Here is a 20,851-nt window from a genome sequence, read left to right on the forward strand (position 1 = left end):
AATGATTGTAGATTCCGTAAAACTTAGAATTTTCTCATAAACTGTTATGAAAATTACTTGTATTATAAATACAATAATTATATTCGTTTTATTACAAACCTTGGTGTAAAATATTCTTAGTGTAGATTAATCGTTTAGAAACTTACTAAGATTCCAAATAAATGCTAATTTACTTTCTCCCCCTACACATAGTATACGGAGAAAGTTTCCGCATAGTTTCCGTAAACATTTTCGAGTTTGGGTTAATGAGTTATTTTTTTTAAATTTTGAGTTAAAATGGTGATTTCTCGTAAAAACCAATAATATAACAGTAAAATCGAATTTTCACAAAAACGGCTCGAACGATTTGAATTAAAATTTAGTATTTTTTGGCCCTTTTAACTCCAAACAAAGCTGTACAACCCACAATGCTTTAAAAATTACGGTTTAAAAGTTATTGTGAATATTGTGATTTTACCTATATTATAACTACTACCACTAAGGGGTACTACTCACCACCCATAAGGGATTTTGAGAAGCTAATGGAAGAAAGTATAACAGTTGTTGCGGATACCGTTTATTTAGGTATTTATTATAAACGTAAAGCTATGAAAGAGGTTCTACCTGAACGATAATACAAAACATGTATTTAACAATAGGATAGTATAAATAGAAAAATAAACAATCATTTGCTGATGGTTATTTATTGCTCGTGGTTTAACATACATCTACACGATACATGGGTTTTAGCTGTTTTTATATTGTTTATTTATTTATATTTATATATTATATATACATATAATATATTTATTTTATATATTATATTTATATACAGGGTGATCAACTCAAGGAGGCCACCATTGGGATATTGGAAACGGTAAGAATTAGAGAAAACTTTAAATGGGGGACATTCCTTTATTTTTTGTGACAGTTAAAAATATGATTTTAGTTTTTCAAAATTCAGCCGCCATTTTCCAAAATGGCGGCCAACTTTGAAATTTCTTATGGAACACCCTGTATTTTATCATTTTTTCGGATAGAACATGCAATTTAAAAACTTTTTTATTCTTTGACATTTTTTCGATAAACCCGCTCGTTTAGGAGTTACAGCCTATGGAAAAATGGCTTCCGGTGTACATTTTACATCATGTAGCTCCAAAAAAAGTAGGTTTATAGCGAAAATGCGAGGAGAAAATAAGTCAAATAAGTCTTAAAATTGCATCCACATTCCAAAAAGTTCATAAAATTCGTTAAAAATATTAATTCTATTATATAAAAATTTTCCAAAATGGCGGCCATTTTCCAAAATGGCGGCAAACTTGAAAAGTGGAAAACTGTGTATTTTATGGACTTTTTGGAATGTGAATGCAATTTTAAGACTTATTTGACTTGTTTTCTCCTCGCATTTTCGCTATAAACCTGCTTTTTTGGAGCTACTTGATGTAAAATGTACACCGGAAGCAATTTTTCCATAGGCTGTAACTCCTAAACGAGTGGGTTTATCGAAAACATGTCAAAGAATAATAATAAAGTTTTTAAATTGCATGTTCTATCCGAAAACATGATAAAATACAGGGTGTTCCATAAGAAATTTCAAAGTTGGCCGCCATTTTGGAAAATGGCGGCTGAATTTTGAAAAACTAAAATCATATTTTTAACTGTCACAAAAAATAAAGGAATGTCCCCCATTTAAAGTTTTCTCTAATTCTTACCGTTTCCAATATCCCAATGGTGGCCTCCTTGAGTTGATCACCCTGTATATTACAATAATTGTATTTATATTTACTGTTTATTTTATGTTGTCGTTTTATATCCGGTTAAACAATATGCTTTCATAAATATTTCTGTTTAGTTGTAGAAAATTTAGAAGAAATATTTTGCCTGAATGACGAGGTTGAGATGAGCCTAGTCTTTTGGTAGATTATTAAATTGTTATGTATTTACCTGCATGCCTATTAGCTGAAAACGTTATTAAAAAATGAAAGAAGGTAGGATTAGAGCTAAATGAAAAAAAAACTAAAATTGTTCACTAAAATTCTGAAGATCAGGAGATACAAAGTAAACTAGCAAATGCCAATAAGAGCGTTGGGGCCAACAAACTTTTATCAATATGCTCAAAATTAAGATTATACAAGACCATTTATACAGCCAGTGTTATTGTATCGAAGTGAAACATGGGTCCTCTCCAAAAGAAATGAAGGACGTTTGATGGTGTTTGAAAATAAGGTACTTCGTAAAATATTCGGCCCAATTTATGAAGAAGGAGTTTGTCGCATAAGGAAAAATAAAGAGCTCCGTGCCCGATATAAAGAGCCTGACATAATAGCGCTTATAAAAGCCAAAATAATTAGTTGGCTAGGTCATGAACTTTGGAGAAAGGATGGCACAAGACTGAAGGAGGTTTGTGAGGCCTTACCTACAGGAAGACGTCCGTTCGGTAGGCCTAGGGCCTAAAAGATGGTATGACCAAGTCAAAAAGGATGTGGTCCAATGCGGAGGAGAAATTCGGATGGCGGAGGATAGAGAAGAGTGGAGGCGGCTAATCTACGAGGCAGAAAAAATACTGAGATTTGTGACGCCCCATCTAATGTATTTACCTTAAACGATGGTCAAAACTTGGAAATTAGAAATATTACACAAATTAACAAACTCCATTATATTCCACGAGAAAATTATAAATGGGTATTTTTAAATTATAGTCTCTTACATTTTAAGATCAATTAACTTTCACTTGATTAAGGTTGTAAAATTTACAATATAATCAATGAATGGTCTTAACTAATCACCGCATTATATACTAAGCTACAGTCGAGAAACAAAAGTGTAAAAACATAAAACTGATTAATGTTTGTCATAAATTCGTCATGGTAGTAGGAGTGGGGAAATTAATTAAAATGCCACCCTTAATATTTTATTTTACAAACAAAGCAATTTGTAACATCTGCTAAGCCGGTACTAGGATATTCGTTGAGACTGCAGACAAGTTAAGTAAGTATATCTATCTCTCTCCTCGATTTGTATTTATGTTTTCCTGATTCCTTTTTCATATATCAACAATTTTCATAGGTGATAGTTGAAAATTAACAAATAAGAGACACATGGAAACATCATAATGGAAACATCGTGATGGCAGGTTCATTAAGTGAAAATTACGTTTTTGGCAATCACTCAATATTTCTGGTTCTGAATTCGATTTTATATGGAATCAAACGTTTTCATAACGTGCGTTGTTCGTGTTTTATGCTGATGTTAAGATTTTCAAAATGTTACTTACGATGCAGATGATGTATTTTCAAACTTGTATCAACTCACTTCTAAGATTATTTATCTAGTATTAAAGTTAAATATCACAACTATTACGTAACAAGAATGAATGTATTAACGGATGAATGATTTATTCCGAAAAATGCTACAAAGTACAACATTTGTTTACATTTTTTACTATAGTATTAAGTTTGCAACATAAAATAATCAAGAACAGAAAAAATTAACAAAGTTGTGAACTTAATGTGGAATTAGACAAAAACTAGCAAAACGAACATAGTAAACTTATGATTTTGTAGCTAGTTATAATTAATTGGTTTTGTGGAATCAGCAGACATAGACGAACTCTGCCTGTGCGTCTGCTGGGTTGCATATATTCTTTAATGACCTAAATTTGTTGATCGGGAATTCAAACGTATATTAAATAAAAAACGGAAAAACAGATTTTTTGAATTTTTCATTATGATGAATGATATGCAATTGACATGAAATGAGTGATAGATAGTTTCTGTGGGAGCAAGACAGGATGGACAGTTTGCCTGTGCCACCATTGGTATCTCAGGAAATATTTAAGTGAAAATCCAATCAGGCAAATGGAAATTTGCTCCTTGATTACAACTAAAAGCTAAATGTCTAATGATATGCTGTTCACATAAGACACTAAAACGAATTGCATTAACCCTTCAAGGCCATAGTTGGTTTCTCCCATAGTTGGTTATAAAATATATATTTCATTTTGGATTTGTATGGAATATAAAACATTTTGCACGTTTAGTGATCAATAACAAACTATTGATCACTTGTAAAGAACAACAAATTCATATTTATGGTGCATTAAGTAATTTCTTTAACCAGTTATTTATATTCACGTCGAGTCTAACTAATCATATATTTCTAAGGGCCTCAAAAATTAGCACCGTCTTCAACGGTGATCTTAACCGTAACTATGACTTTGTGGCTTAAATATTCGTAAACATCTTAAACATAAACGCACGAAAACTTAATATTGTTAGTTTTATGTAAACTATCCAAAAATTTCATCTCAGGTGGTCTAGTCCGCAACGATAACATAAAATCTTTCGCTGGTAACAGGTTTTGTTTCGTTGATGCCACATCTGGGGTGAATTAGCATTTAAAGCGATATTTCACAAAAGTAATTTGTCTAATGACAATGCTTGGGAGCATTGGGTAACATTTGTCTTGTGCACATTTACAAACGTCTATTCAGCATTTGCAGTTGGAATATATTGATGTAGACTGCACGGTTGTAAAAGTTAATCTTATATAAAATGCATAGCACTAATCCCAATTTATTTAAAAGGTGACATTTACGTTCATATTTTGTATTAATTCATAATATAAACTTCTTAGGTAATATAAAATTATTTAAAATAACGATGAGCACGAACTGTGTATCACCTCACATTGATTTGGTTATTTATGCTAATCCAGTAATAAAATTAAATAATATGACACTTATTACGTAACAAAAACATAATATAAACATAAGTATGTTTTTAATTATAATATAATTATGTAAGATATGAATAGTTTGACTGTGCCACCATTAGTATCTATGAAACTATTTTTTGTTTTTTTTTTTAGGGTGAGGAGGAAAAATGCTTTAACGCACACAGGTGGCCAGCCTGTAGTGTGAGACTCCTGAGTTTATCACAGACTACTCACTAAAAAAAAAAACCCTCTACTCTGTTGGACACAGACCTGGAATTGTTTGTCACATTACTTCAAGTCAGGCCAACATGTGACCTAAGCCCACAGGGCTCGCACCTTTTCTAGCATTATTTATTTTTTTGACCTACACCGCATCCCGGTCGAGGTCAAGCTTCTTGGCGCGGAGAACACCCTGGATGTAATGTGACACACAGGTCCAATTGTCCTCACCCTCCATCGTCATCGGTATGACCGTGTCCACCGACAGCAGTCCTACTAACTGTTGAGCCTCTAGGTGGGGCCTTTCCCAATGCTGGCAGTGGAAAAAAGTGTGTTCCACGTCATCGGGAATGCCTGGGCAGTATATGCAATCGGGCGACACGGCTTTGCCCATCCTGAACAAGTACGACCGGAAAAAGCCGTGACCCGTCAGAAATTGGGTGAGGTAGAAGTTCACCTCTCCGCACCGCCGATTAACCCAAGGTTGGACTTGCTTTATCAGTCGCCTGGTCCAGAGCCCCCTTGTCTCCTGTTCCCAGCTCTCCTGCCACAGCTGGAAGGTCCGGGTGCATTCCTCAATTCTTGCCTGGTCCTCCCCACGGCGCTGATAAATTGCCTTCCTCTCCGCCGCCAAAAGTTTGACGGGGATGACTCCAGCAACCACCAGGACGGCGGGTTCGGACACTGTTCGATAGGCAGATGCTACCCTAGTGCTGCCTGACGCTGCACTCGGGCGGGCCGCATCCTATATATCTCCTTATTGAGAGCGTCTGCCCAGACTTCCGCACCGTACAGGAGCACGGACTGGACCGCAGTATCTATGAAACTATTAGATGAAGGAAAACTTAAATGTTACCTTATTGCTAAGCTTTAAATTCTTACTTTCGACTGGCAAAAAGAAAGGTTGAGATTCTAATTGATTTATTTCTGTATATTTAAAAGTTCCTTACACGTATTTGGTAGTTAGAGATTTTCCAACAAGTTTGTATTTACCTGATTGGATTTTTACCTAAACAATTCCTTAAATCTGTCAGATGCATTCTCTGTTTAAATAGCATGAGTTTTAATGAGTACTAGGTTTTTTGTTACAAGGAAGGTAATGAATTGTGTCTGTTAATGAAGTGTTGATAGCTAAGTATAAAATAAATAAATTTAATAAGTTTGATAAAAATATATCCATAAACAAGCAATCTACAACGGTTTACTTACTTTCATAAAAAATATAGAAATTTTTATTTACATTTTTTCCGTAATCAATATCACGTAAAAAACACTTCGAACTGCCAAATTATTTATTTATTTATTTTACTCTACAGGGTGTCCCGGAACTCTCTACCATTATTTTAGGGCATTGATCCTGTGTGAGAAACGTACCTAAATATTATATTTAAATTGTCCGGAAGTCCTTAGTTACTCACACAGCCGCCATTTTGTTTTGTTTTTTTCAGTTATTAATTTTTTTCTAAAGAATTGTTAAACATACGAAATGGAAACTTTGCCCAGACATTTATGACAACTATACAAAGCTACAAAAAAATTTGACGATTTTTCAAATTCATAAAACAAAATGGCGGCCATTTAAATTTTTTTTTCTTAAATAACTCAAAAACCACTGATTTTACAAAAATTTTAAATAGCCGCCATTTTGTTTTATGAATTTGAATAATCGTGATAATTTTTTGGTAGCTTTGTCTAGTTGTCATAAATGTTTGTGCAAAGTTTCCATTTCGTATGTTTAACCATGCTTTAGAAAAAAATTAATAACTGAAAATAAACAAAATGGTGGCTGTGTGAGTAACTAAGGACTTCCGGACAGTTTAAATATGATATTTAGTTATGTTTCTTACCCAGGAGCAATGCCCTAAAATATTGGTAGAGAGTTCCGGGACACCCTGTATACATTTGTCATACAGGGTGAGGCAGTGAGAGCACCCCAATTTTCTTTCGTTGCCACATTATAAGTAAAGCAACAATGAATGAACAGCTGTGCTTATAACATCAATCAAACTATGCAATATTAGTAAACATTGTGCCTGAGGCTTGTTACACTGATATTTTGATGAAGAAACCGATTTTTAAAATAGTGATCCTTGTGCAAACACCCAGAGATTGTTTGGACCACGTTCCATACTTGGTCAATATGGCGGTGTTCCAGATTGGAAAACAATAGGGAACTGGGTAAAATTATTTAGGATAACAGCTTAAACCGTAAAAATGGGTACCGCAAAACTCTTTGTAAACCAGCAAATGTTGAAAGAGTGTGAGTCGCAGTAACTCAAAGTCCAAAAAGAATGTCAGAATGCTTTCGTTGTTGGAAGTTTTACGTTGGCTCTTTGCTTCTTTTGAGGTTCTCCCTATAAGCAACTTAAAATTTAAATTTGACAAAGTTGCCATAGAGATTGTCTTGAATTTTCAAGAAACTAAAGTGATTCCTAAAGAAATGTTGGAAGGAGTATTCAATGGCATTTTCAAGTGACTGAAAGGACAAAGACGTCGCTTAAAGGATTTTGTTTTCAAGAAATTGAAAAATGACTTTGTTCAGTTAAAATGGCAAAAGAGAAGCTTTATTTTGATACGCTATTTATATGTATAGGGTAAATAGTATTGAATTTGTACTATTTATAAATTGGGGCGCTTTCATTGTTTCACCCTGTATTAAGAAATTCTGTTCTGAAGGGTGAAAATTATAAACCCCGATTCTTAACCCGTAAAACCCACTCCCAATGGTCGTGGTGGTTCGTGAACTCACGAACTACGAATTAACGTAGGAATTCACGCTTGTACTCAATTTTGTTTAAATCTGATCAATTTTACTCGGGTTATCGTGTTAACGAACACAAACACACACACACACACACATATATATTTGAACTAATAGTGTTTGTAGCATCTGGGAGCCATCAAAAATGAAAAAGTAAATCGGTACCGGGTCCATGTCTTACCAAGATACTTACGGTAATAGGTTATTTCCTATATGAAAAATTCGCTAAAACAAACAAAATCTTAAATGTGCTCGCTACAGTGCATATCCTTATGTATTTAATATCGTTAGATAAAATCGCAATTACGATGCAGGTTATTCCAGGCAGTAAACACCCAACAACTGTAATTATTTTACTTAAATTATCTTACATTAAAATACCCCGGCCGCAGACTAAGCTAATTTTGATATCCCTGGTTGGATTTCTTCTAAAATATTCCCTTAAAATTGTCAGAAGTATTTCCTATTTACATAACATTAATTTTAATGGGTACTATGGTTTGCTGCTGCAGGGAAGGTAATTAGATGTGTTTTTTATTGCAATGTTAATAGCTTAGTATGGAATAAAAAAAATGCAAAATTTGATTAAAATGTATCCATAAACAAGCAAACTAAAAGCGTTTTTTTTTTTATTCTCCATAAGAATAACATTGAAACTTTAAAATTAATTTTTCTAATTATCTACGAAACCAATTGGCATACAACAACGCTTCAATATACTAAATTATTTCTCTATTTAGGCTTTACAAAATGGTATAGAAATAAATTGTGAAATTTCATGTTTTAGGGACAAAAAAGAAAAATCCAATTTTATCTCATAAATAAGAAAAACTCAAAACCATCTATTACACACCCTGTTAGCACAAACACACAAAAATTATCCGATTTTGATGACATTTTTTACAATCGTGTAAACATACGTTTATTCGAACGATATCGTGAGCCAGCATGATTGGACTATGGAAACGGGTGTTTATGTGGTTTACCCCCGTTTCCATAGTCCGATCATGCAATTATATATTTACCGTTACTCACAAGACGGTAAATATTCATAAAAGATGGTAAGTGGTGATCAATTTCGATTGGACACTCCAAACATCATCAGACCCGATAGGCGAATAAGACACCACTTACCATCTTTTGCGTCTTGCGAGTAACAGTATAAGCGTAAATATATTTTTTATGTGTTATAAGACGTTTCTTGTATTTACTTTCTTTTATTTTAACAGTAAAAGTCATTCTTACGTAGTAATATAAGTTTCTTCATAACAACTACCAATATTTTTAAAAAATCTTAATTTATCTTTTATCCTCCTCGTTCAATCACCATTATCATGTAGTTTGACCGATAATTTTACTTAACACTCATGACCGGACACTCTGTCTATGAATTTTAATTGATGGTGTTTTTGGTCTCTGGGGACCTCACTACGAAAAAGTAAATTGGGTTGGGTTAGGTCTTACCATGAGGCCTAGGGTAATAGCTTATTCCCTATATCGGAAATTTACAAAATCACTCTTTGCGTGGTATTATTAATAAGATCTATTATTAATAGCAAGAGGTATTAATATTAAGAGCTTGTCACAGTTTTCTACATTAAAGTACGGGGTATTGTTAAATTGAACAATTATTTCTCCATGATTCTGTGTAAGCTTTCCTTCCCATTCCATTATTATCTGATTTCGTGGCGACTTATCTTGTTGTCTCAATTACAGAAGTGTAGATAGCTATACAGTCGGTGTTATAGTAAACTTGAGTGACAAAGCTAAACCAAGTTTGTGTTTTAAAGTTAAATGGCTTATTTAAATGCTTGAAAAGTGAAACTACATTAAAATATACATTTTAGATCTAAAATAATTATAATATAATCAGCTTAAAATCCGTTAACTAAATAAAACAATTCAAAGATGTATACAATTATATTTTCCGTGCCAAATGAACAAATACTTCATCAATATGAGGTACTTCATTCGTCATTGAAAATATTTAAGTATAATCTAATTTTAGTAAATATAGTACATAAAAATCAGCTGGTCGTTTTCCCCTTGCTCTAAATTGGAGCTGGGGTAACAAATACATTATTTGAGATCAGCTGTTTTTGAAAATAACTTTTTCCTGTTCAAAGTGATAAAAAGGGTTTTTTACTTTCCAAATCATTTTTCATGACCATTAATGCTTTAGATCACGCGTTGGTTAAGTATTTCTTATTAGTAACCAATTATAAATTTTATAACAATTTGCAATCTATTGGTTACTCCAATTTTCTGGACCTTATACCTTCCCTAAAACGCAATTTTCAGGAAAGGAATCATTGGGAAAATCAATAAAATAATCCAACAACAACCGGGAGAAACTGTAATAAGTTTAAATGTATCGCAGAATTTTTATTGATCACCTCAATCAATTCAAATTTTTTAGCATTAACAATACCATATTTTTTGTTTTAATGAAGCTTTAATTACACATTTAGAGACAAATTATCAGTTTATGGGGATTGCTAAGAAGAGGGGGCGTTTGGAGACTGATAGAAGCCGTTTGTGAAATCAAGAATAACAAACTATTGTGAGCGATGTGTTGTGTTTGAAGTATCTTTTGAAATAATACCTGACCCACTTTGCGTACATCCCAAAAACGTAGATTTATTTTTCCTAATATTTTACCAAGCATATTCCATTACCATAAATGCTTAAGGGTTAAGGGTTCAATGGCCATAAAATTCCCATGTTATTCTTATGGAGAATATTGTAAACTGTTGTTGTTTGCTTTCAAATCAGGCAAATGGAAATTCACATAGTCTGCAGGTTTGCTGCGTCGGGGGTATTTGACTTACTGTATTCCTATCCTGTCAAAATTAATGTTCTATCTCCCCTACACGCAGGTGTTTTTTTTTCTTTTTTTAACCCCATCAAAACAGATTAATTCATTCAAAATTATAACGGATATATTATACAGTATAGTACACTAAATATAAAGTTTGTCTACGTTCTCAATGTATTTCAATAGTTAACAATGCAGCTTAAACAAAAAAAGTCAAACTAGGCTATGTTTCCGGATGATATCGGTTGAATAGTCAGTTAGTAAATTTTATTCAGCAGATTTCTTGTACTTTCTTCTTGTAATTTCTTACTTTTAAGATTCGTTAATCACAAAATCTAAACGTGATTTCGAGTTCATACTTGTTTACACAGTCACAATAGTTTACAGATTGAAATCTATCTTTCTATTTTAATTAATTAAACTTTAAATTAAATTAACCATAGTTAATTCAAGTCCAAAGAAGCCTTTATAACGTTATATATAACATTTCTTAAAATTACGTACCCTATTGCATTGTAAAATTTTTAAATTACAATAAAGATTCTTATTATTATTCCGCTTCTTATCCTTAAACCATCGAAAGAGTTTCTACATACATAACTGTTATAACATTTTATGACAGTCTTATTAACAAAATTAATAACAATGTTTACCAGTTCATACAATTAAGATAAACTATCTACTTCCCTAGTTTTTCACTAAGCCCTTTGGTTTTTAAGATATTTTATTGCCAAATTATACGATTTTCAGTTTATCCCAATATAAAATTGATTTATAGCATTAATATGATTGTTTATTCATAATTATTAATATTATTTTCCAAAAGAGATTTTTATACAGCCTGTTACCGTTCAGTTGATTGTGTTTTTGATCTACGTACTGTTGTTGTTATTTACAATGGACATGACTTATTTCACTCTGCTCTTGTACCAAACATTTAGTATTTGTAAAATGGTGGATCCGTTGATATGAATGAATAATTTGCTAAATACTGGTTTCCTGCATTGATTCAAAAACTCGTTGGCTAAGCGAACGCTTTCGAAAAATGAGAACTATATGAAATCTATTTTTAAAACAAAATCCATTTTAATAAATGAGAGGGGTTATGGCCCCCTTGAAAAATGTATCAAGTAGGTATAATAATAATAATAATAATTCTTTTCCTACAGTCACCCGACAAAGTTGGCTTCCTTGTACTGTTTATAGTACAGAAAGCTGCTAATTGCTGCATATTTATACTTTGCCGTACGGTTTATACTTTGCCGCACGGTTTATACTTTGCCGCACATCAGGATTCCAACGAAACAACACAAAACAGCGTGGTTCCATTATGCACGTAATCCGTGTACGCTTGGAAATAGGTTGGCAACACTTAAAGATAATTATACTATGAGCAGCTGATTGACTATTATAACTACGATTTAACCTGTCATTTCGTGTTTATAGTTTCGGTATTTCTGAACTTTCTGGACTTTTCTTTTAAACGTTTTTAAAACCTTCCTACGATCTTAATAAACAAGAAAATACCTTTTAAGCATTTTTTTTAGGCGCGGAAACCACTTCAAATTACAAAAACATACGGAACTATATTCGCAAAACGCGGAGCACATTTCTTGCCGAGGAAAAATAGCGGAGTGATATGAACCGCGGGTACTACTTTCTCTAGGGCACCATTTGTGTTGCCAGCTGAACCTAAAAACGTGTTGCATAGTGTTTGAAAGACTAATTATTTATGTTTTATAGTGACTGTAGGAAAAATATAATGTGTAACACGAGTGAAAAAGGCCTTTGCTGCACTCGAGATCATTCCACACTCGCCTGCGGCTCGTGCGTAAACATTGCTCTCGTGTGCAGCAAAGTGCCACTTTCACCACTAGTCACACAAATAACTATTTACTGCAGTCGACAAAGTACATTGCATTACAAACGTCAATAAATAAGGTTTGTGAAAAAGTCCATGTTAAATCTTACATTTTGTCACAATAAGTGTTATTAAACAATAAAATTAAAACTAAGTTTCTATTTACTAAACACCAGTGCCTGAATTTATTTTCGCGACATTTCCTAAAATTTAGATATCCCAGCGGTTGTTCATGAAATCGTCAACACACACACACATTGGACAGCACATTGGACACATTGACACATTGGTATGAACAAAATTACTAGCCACATAACACTATAGATTTCCATAATTCTGTATACTTTCTACATACTAAATATATGGCCAAATAAACCTATTTATTACATTTTTTACAAACATTGAAATCCTTAAACCCCTAAAAATATCGTTAGTTTGATGATTAGATAGGCTAGTATTGTTAAAGTGCAGTTTTTGTTTGTTAGTAAAGTGACGATGGATTAATGAGAAATACCAATTAAATAACGAGTTTTGAGCAATGTTTTATAATATAAACTGCATATAGGATTTGTAAAACCACTGGTTGCTAGAATACAAGTATTGCGAAAAGAGAATTTTTCTGAAGTTTCATTAATCAACTAAGTTGGTAAGATGGTTTTCTAGCTGCCAACAAAATTTGTTAATGTCATGCTAACTTAAATATATATGGAACAAATTTAATTGTGGTTTCAATTTTTTCTGAGTACAAAGATTTAGGTCTACGGGTTCAAATCTCAAAAAATTTGTTCACGGTAACCTAAAAACTACATATAATGTACAATGTGTTATTGTATTCTAGCCAAAAATTGACTGTTTGTCGAGAGGAATTTTCGGGATGCGACTTGCAAGATATTGGACTTGAATTGTTTTTCCTTTTTTTCAAGATAACTTGCCATGAAAATACAGTATATTAAAACAGTTTATGCTGATTTCGGTATAACCAATATTATCACAGAACTATACATCAATTTTTAAACTGAACTGAAAGTCCCGAGTGTAAAAAGTAACAAAAACGTTATCCAAGTTGAACAATTACGAATTCGTTGAGTTTCCAATTTAATTGTCCAATTTCTGCAGTTTGAAAATTCAACATTACTGTTGAATACATTTGAATTCAATTGTTTTATGACTTGTTTACTTTCTATAGGAATGCAGACTCAATGGTATTTTCCGCATTCAATATGTAAATATAAAAAAGTAATTGTATAAAGAACTTTTGTGAAGTAATTTCAACACATTCTCAAACCAGCACATGCTAAAGTACAACACATCTGGTTCAAACATCTTGGTGGTTCTCAAAAATCCCACGATGAGAATTGGGTTTGTGAATCAAATAAGTTGGATCCTGGAAAAAAAATTCAATTCCCTGATTGTTATTATTATTCCGCTTCTTATCCTTCATTGCATTATTGCATTATTACCTTCACGAAAATGAATATAAAATTTTATAATTCAGAAGTTTTACCTATTGTTTAAAAAAGGCCTCATTGATAATAATTAGAGTGAATAAATCATAAACAACCTTAGGTGTCTGCCTTCTTCCACATATGGTAGAAAATCACCTTTGGAAAAATTACCAGTAACAATACTTAGCTAATTTACTAAATATGTGGTTTTACACTTTTTCAACACAATGTGTTTTTATGCTGTACATATGCTATGTGTTTTTTCCACCCTTAACTAATGTTCTTTTAACAAATTATAAGGAACACACTGTACCTTCAAATTTGTATGTTTTGATGTTTTATAGTAATAATCTTTGGTAGACCTATTCCATGGAACCAACACATCAGTGCTAAATCGGTCATGTTCTATATTTTATTAAATATACTGTAAAATGGAAATCTTTATCACCTTTTAAAATGGTTTAATATTTATTTTAGGCCATAATTGCAAATAAACTCGAGTATGAAACGGCAAACTAAGTTAAAACCAACTCATCATTGCTAATTATCAAACTGTGAATCGCTACATTATTTAAAAAGTGGTAAATTATTTTACATGTTTTATTGCAGACACATTTTGATTGCAAAAATAAAATGCCATATTGCATTAAAATGTCATGTATGTAGTTATATGTAATATCATTATATCATTTAATAAGTTTAAGCTGTAATCACTAACACTGAACTGTATAGTAAATAGTATTATTGTATTTTGTAAATGAAGTATTTTATCAAGATTGTTCGATGAGTCTTTGAACAGTCTTTGAATTAGTTAATACTTATTTTATCTCTTAGATTTGTTTTACCTCCCGCCGCTCTGCTTAGCTAGGGCATCAAGTTATTTGGACATTTAATAGAATCGTTGTTTAATTGGTGTTCTTGCTCGTCTTCACGCAGAAAGTTTGTCAAAAATTTTAGATTGAGGTAAAATAAATTACTTTATTTATATATTAACACAGCATCATAATTACAAACTTGTAGGTATATTATTAACTAAATTATGTGCTTTAATATGACACAACACACACTAACAATTTAGTAAACCAAACTAAAAGTGTAAACAACACTTAGTACAGATTTCATTTATAATTTTGAGTTACTACCCTTTAGAGGCATAGTATTTTAAATGCTATTTTGATAATTTTAAATTATTAAAACAACTGTTTTTGCTCAAATAAAATACTGTATTTACGTGACATTTCTAAGAGTACAAAATCTACCTACTTCATCCAAATTTTTCTATCATTAAATGTTATTAAATTAGATTCTGATTTTAAATTATGCCGCCGAAGTGATTATCAGTACAACGTTATTTTCATAAAATATTTCCTTACTTACTTTACCTGAGAAAATCCAAAAGTTTTCCGACAGGTAAAAATTCACAGGTTGAAGAAAACACAATTAATATATGTCTGCACGTTCCGACTACCGCATCGAGACTAAACCCGGCCAGGCGCCACGCTGCTATGTGCCGTAGCGCGCCGAGTCCGTCGTCATGGCAACAACGTACGTGGACACTAACAATCAGGCCAGGGTATATTAGAGCAAAATCACCCAATCTAAAGTTCACCGGGGAAAACCCTTCCACCCAAAGGTTAATGATACGCTGCAAAAATAATTTCACCTAAACGAATTGAAGAGCTACCAATGTCAATAGGCTTGATTGTTTCAAACCCCCTTCCACTCATAAACTCAAGTAATTGATTTCGAAATCACATTTCTGTAGTTTATGCGCATGTTTTGATCTTTCGTTTCACAGCATTTCATCGCTTCGATTGGCAAAAACAAATGTATCATAGAGGGAGCATTTTGTAACGTTTAATCGGTTATAGAGCTGTAATGTAAAACGCATCTATATACTTGAAGAATTTAAGGGTTTTTTTTCAAGCAATAGTTTCATCGATGCTCAAAGAATCGTAAAACTCCTTCCTTAGTAAAGAGGAAAGGAATGTACCATTTTGTGTTTATATCACACATTATATTTTGGGCCCTTTTCACATTTTACCACAGTTTGTTGTGATTAATGTATGAACTGTTACTCATTGCATTGCTAAATTCGATTTGTTTAGTTTCTGTGTTAGTGCCTTTTTAAATTAAGTAAACCAGAGATTGATTTATTATATAAGGCTGATTTATAATTACTCTTGTGGGGTGAGGCACTCTTATCGTCTAAACTCTTATGAAGAACATCGTACGCAAAATTGTAGAGTTACGCAATTAAAGAAATTTACATGACAATTCAATGGCGATCTTTTTAATTAAAATACGTCAATCAAAATAAGTAGTATTTTATGTTACATTTTAATTTAACTTTTATACTTTTTTAAGACTGGAAAAAAGCATACTATTTTTACACTCTTTTTCAGTGCTACGACTGTAATTTCATCAGGCCTCTGAACATATTTTCTTTATTAAAACGTCTTTTGTGTTTATATTCAGATTTTGTATCTCCAAACATAGAATTAATGTCAAAATAGCGACGGAAACTCAAAGTCATTATTGTATCATTAAAAATAAATTATAGTAATACAAAATTAATATGTTTGCTTTATTAAAAAACTTTTAAAAAACCTAAATACATGCACTGATCGTAAGTAGGGATTTAAATGTTACATGAAGTTCAGGATTGCCAACCTTGTTCCATTTTACCTCTCGTGAGAAAATTATTCACGAGGAGAATTTTGTCTGGGGAAGATGGTCTTTTTGTCTATAATATGTACTAAACTAGAGCATGGCAATGCAGCCTTTACACAATCACTCTAGCCTGATCACATTTATTAGGATTTGTAAAAATCATCATCATGTCATCTTTAAATCCAAACTGTATAGACCACTTAGCGATAAAATCTGTTTACTTCAGGCCCACTTTTGATTGCATAGATGATTTTAATAGAAGAAGTCTTGCGATCGTTTAACTCCTTTTCATAGATTTTTTTCATTGGAGCTGGAATAAAAGAATTGAACACCTATAAAATGAAGAAAAACTAAATGTTTTGTTATTTAGTCTTACCAACCAGCCAGCCTCACAAACTCCTAGGTTTTAGAGAGTATTTTTACTTACATAAAATTATTTAATAAATAAGAGATAGATAAAAAACACATGACCTTTCTCTTTGTATTTTGGGTGGAAACTCCCTAATACCCATAATGCACAGAGATTTAAAGTTTTTCATTTTAATTTGGTAAATGAACAGGTTTTTCTGATACGGATGTTTTTCATCGCATAACCAATGTTTAACTTTGTCAAACGTTTGCTCTAGCTTTACCTAATCAACTATGAAAAGCGTATGGTTTATAAAGTATTGTGTGGCTGAAAATGAAAACGTTGGTTAAGTAAAGCTAAAGATTTAATATTATAGATCTTAAACAAATGATCACCCAGTTTATATGGTTGAATATTCTTTAAAAACCTTACTATTTACTGGTAGAGACAGATGGATTTGCTTTCATTAAATTGTTTTGTTTATATTTTCAAATTCTAAAACAGTATGAGTAAACAAAGTGGATTAACTCTCATATACTTCGTAGTTTAACATTGAGTTTACGACATGTCACTAGTGTTCGATATGATAGCAGCCTCATGGTTAATGTCTACTACTGCCATCTTTCAAACGATCTTCATTCCATGAAATTGCTCAACAGCTGTCTCCGGTTTATCCAGAGTTAAAAGTATTGCTCATACTAATTTGTCTCGAATATGTTTTATGGCTATGTTGGTGCTCAGTGTGTGGAATTACAAATGTTTGAAATTAGTACGAGCTGCTATACTCGTGCTTTGCAACGGGAAGAGGACACGAAAGATAGTAATGCTGTAGTTACAATCCGTATGAAATGGTTACTCATTCATTTTGGACACAAACCTTAATTTTACTTCTTAGTGTAATATAATTATTTTCACTAAATTCAGAAAGGGGGTATTAACTTCCTCACCAAGTACAATGTATCATCGGTGCTGATGCGTGTACTGCAACTTAATAAATTTAATTTATTGAAAATTGTAAGTTACACCCACTTATTTTCAAACCCCTCCATAAAATTTAAGTCAATACAACCAGATGAAGATAGTTCATTTTGTCTTCGGTAAAATACGATACTTTATTTTACTCATATGTTTAGTAGTATAATACATTTTTAAATTTCAGATTCAAAATTGCATCAAAACTGTGTCACTTAGTAGGACATGATTAATGTTTCAACTGTAGTGTTCAAGACGTTGTCTGTATATAAGTTTGCTACCTAGCACAAGTATAATGTTAGCCTAGGTGTGGTTAAAATGGAACAAATACAGATTTTAATTCAAACGACAGTCGGTTTAGCATCCGAAAAATCATAAAGTTCAACCATATACTGAAAGTAAGGGTAAAAAGTCGATCGTAACAGTAGTTTACGCAACGATCGCGTTACAGTATATTACGTTACGAGTCCTGAAAATAGTGTTTACCGGACGAGTGTGGGGAGTACGGGATTACCATACGAGTCCGGTAAACACATTTTGGACGAGTGACGTATGATATTTTACGCCATACTACTAAATCCGTTCCGTACAAATCCTTATATATTACCACCGACTAAAGGACTAACAATCACTAGTTATAACCTCTAAGAGAGATTATGTTTTTGTTTATAAACTAACCAGTCTCCCTCATTGCCAAATACAGTATATAATCAGCTGGTTGGTGTCCGGAAAACTCATTACAGTACAGTAGTACGTAATGAACCCCCATTTGATTAAGCTGACGGCAATCAGCTGTTTTCTGGACTAAATCCTTGCGTGGGAACTTCGTCAAAACAGTGTAGTGTGGTGTAAAGACTATTTGCGCAAGTTGCGTACACTACTTTACCTAAGGCAGTTTTTTAATTACTAACAATCACTACTCATAGCTTCTAAGAGAGGTTATGTTTTCGTTTAAATAAACCTATCATTGCAACTGACAGTGATGCAACTAATCATTATTGTACTAAACACTAATTGCACTCATTATCAATTGAATTGACCTGAACAGCTGATTAGTTGAAGTTCAAAGCATTACAATTTTACTTCTCCTCTCTCAATCCTTTGAACCTCATTGGTCCGTTACCCGTGTTGTTATGAGTTGTTATAACTATGCTGTTATGAAAGTAAACAATGCTGTTATGAGATACTTTTCAATTCTAATAACTGTACTGAAACGGCTACTTTAATAAACGGTCGTAGATAAAATATTTTACAAATCTAAAAACTAGTTTTATTCTAATGGTCGGGGTAAGCACAATGCAATCGAGTGCGACTTGAGCATATCGTGGAACGTTCCTACAACAATGGGCGCGATGAACTAACATTCCAATGTTTGTTCTACAAACACAGACCGATACAACGCCCAACGTTTGTAATGGGCTCTGCTGTAATCCTCTGTAACCCATACAATTCTCTCTCCTCAACTTAATGATGTGAAGTGTTCTCTTTGTTATAAAACACAAGTTTGGTACGTTTAGTATAAAACTGTTTGACACGCAAAGAAGCACGATGGTTTTACGTAAACGAATATTTTGTCTTGTACTTCTACATTCATTTCGACCAAAACCTAAACAATTTATAATTTATTGAAATTATATTTGAAGATTGGTTCTCTTGGAACTTCTTGTTCCTGCGTGTAGTAAACCAGGAAATTATCTTGAAGTAGTGTTAACGTTCCTTATTTGTATTTTTGTTATTCATTTTTGCCCCTAATAAACAGATTTCGTTTACTGTGTTAGAACTATGTCAGAACGCTTCCATGGCCAACTGCCATAATGAAATTTAAAAGGTTAAACGGTAAAAGAACAGTGTACAAGCACCGAGTGAGGCAATTGTACTTTGAACTCGAGTTGCACATTATACTTTTCCTACAGTTACCATAAAACAAATAAATTGGTGAATAAACATAACCTATTTTTACACAGAAGTGAACTTGTAATATAACATTTAATGTGAAGTGACAAATACAACAGTACAACAGCTGACCAGCTGATTTACAGCCAGTGCTGCCAACGTATTTCGCGCGCATACGACGTTGCCTGCATGTTACGCGCTCACTATTTCGTGCCTTCACGTTGCAAATCTGGAGTGAGACAAAGTAATTAGAGTGAGACAATGTTAACATTGTCTCACTGATGAGCGAATTGGCCACTTTGCTTTCTCAAATCAGTGAGAGAACATGTACATTGTTAGGTAACTGTAGGAAAAACTATAAATCTTCTCTATTTGCAAATTTATGAACATATACAAAAATATCCCCTTACTGAACTAAATTCATGGCGGTAGGTGGTTCAATCACTGCCTCATTTGTGTTATGCAGAGCGAATTCATTCAAAAAATTATTAAAAAGTGCTTAATCCGAGATCAAAATATCTGTTTGTGTAGTTCACATGATTTTCTACGAAAATCCAGTAAATATTCTCATGAAAATAATACTCGAATGTCTGTCATTTTAATTCCAAGTCCAGTATATTTTATGTCATAGTCATGGCAACTGATTTTTATTTATTCATACAGTTTTCTCCATTTAAACAGTGTTAAATTACTTTTTAAAATTGTTAAAATGGGGAAAATTGAAGGTATGGCAAGAAAGAACAAAATTAATTTGTGCAAACTAAGCTTATAAGTAAAACTTACTAGTTTTTACACCTCTTGCAAATATTTTGTAAAATTAACGGTTTTCAAGGAATTTGGTATTACATATTTTTGAAAGCCGCCATTTTTAACGGTTCAAGAGTTTTTATTCATATTGTGCACAAGCATAGTGGTCAATAAGATAAACATGTTTACACGTTTACAGAATTTCAAAGCTGTAGCTGAAACGAAGGAGTTATGAATGTTTTTGTAAAAATCACATACAGACAGATACGCCGAAAACAGAATGAGATAGAACACATGTTATGTTACTTTTTTGTTTCTTTTGACATGCTGAAAAACGTGTCAAAGTTTGTCATATGGTTGCAAGACACTCTGTATGTGTGACCGTAAACGCGATAGCTTGAATAATTTCGGTCCGATT

General features: G+C 32.6%; 1 protein-coding gene across 1 annotated transcript in view; it reads right to left on the reverse strand.

Annotated features, from left to right (window-relative positions):
- The window catches only part of LOC128998501 (alkaline phosphatase-like), a 48,440-nt gene extending 33,186 nt beyond the window's left edge, over positions 1 to 15,254 (reverse strand). Inside the window, exon 1 of the mRNA XM_054424661.1 lies at positions 15,182 to 15,254. The gene's annotated coding sequence lies outside the window, so the exon portion shown is untranslated. The remainder of the gene's footprint in view (positions 1 to 15,181) is intronic.
- Positions 15,255 to 20,851: the final 5,597 nt, after the last annotated feature.

Source organism: Macrosteles quadrilineatus, unplaced genomic scaffold (assembly GCF_028750875.1).
Source record: "Macrosteles quadrilineatus isolate MER2022 unplaced genomic scaffold, UCM_ALF_1.0 Scaffold_7__1_contigs__length_78375512, whole genome shotgun sequence".
NCBI classification, from domain to species: Eukaryota; Metazoa; Arthropoda; class Insecta; order Hemiptera; family Cicadellidae; genus Macrosteles; species Macrosteles quadrilineatus.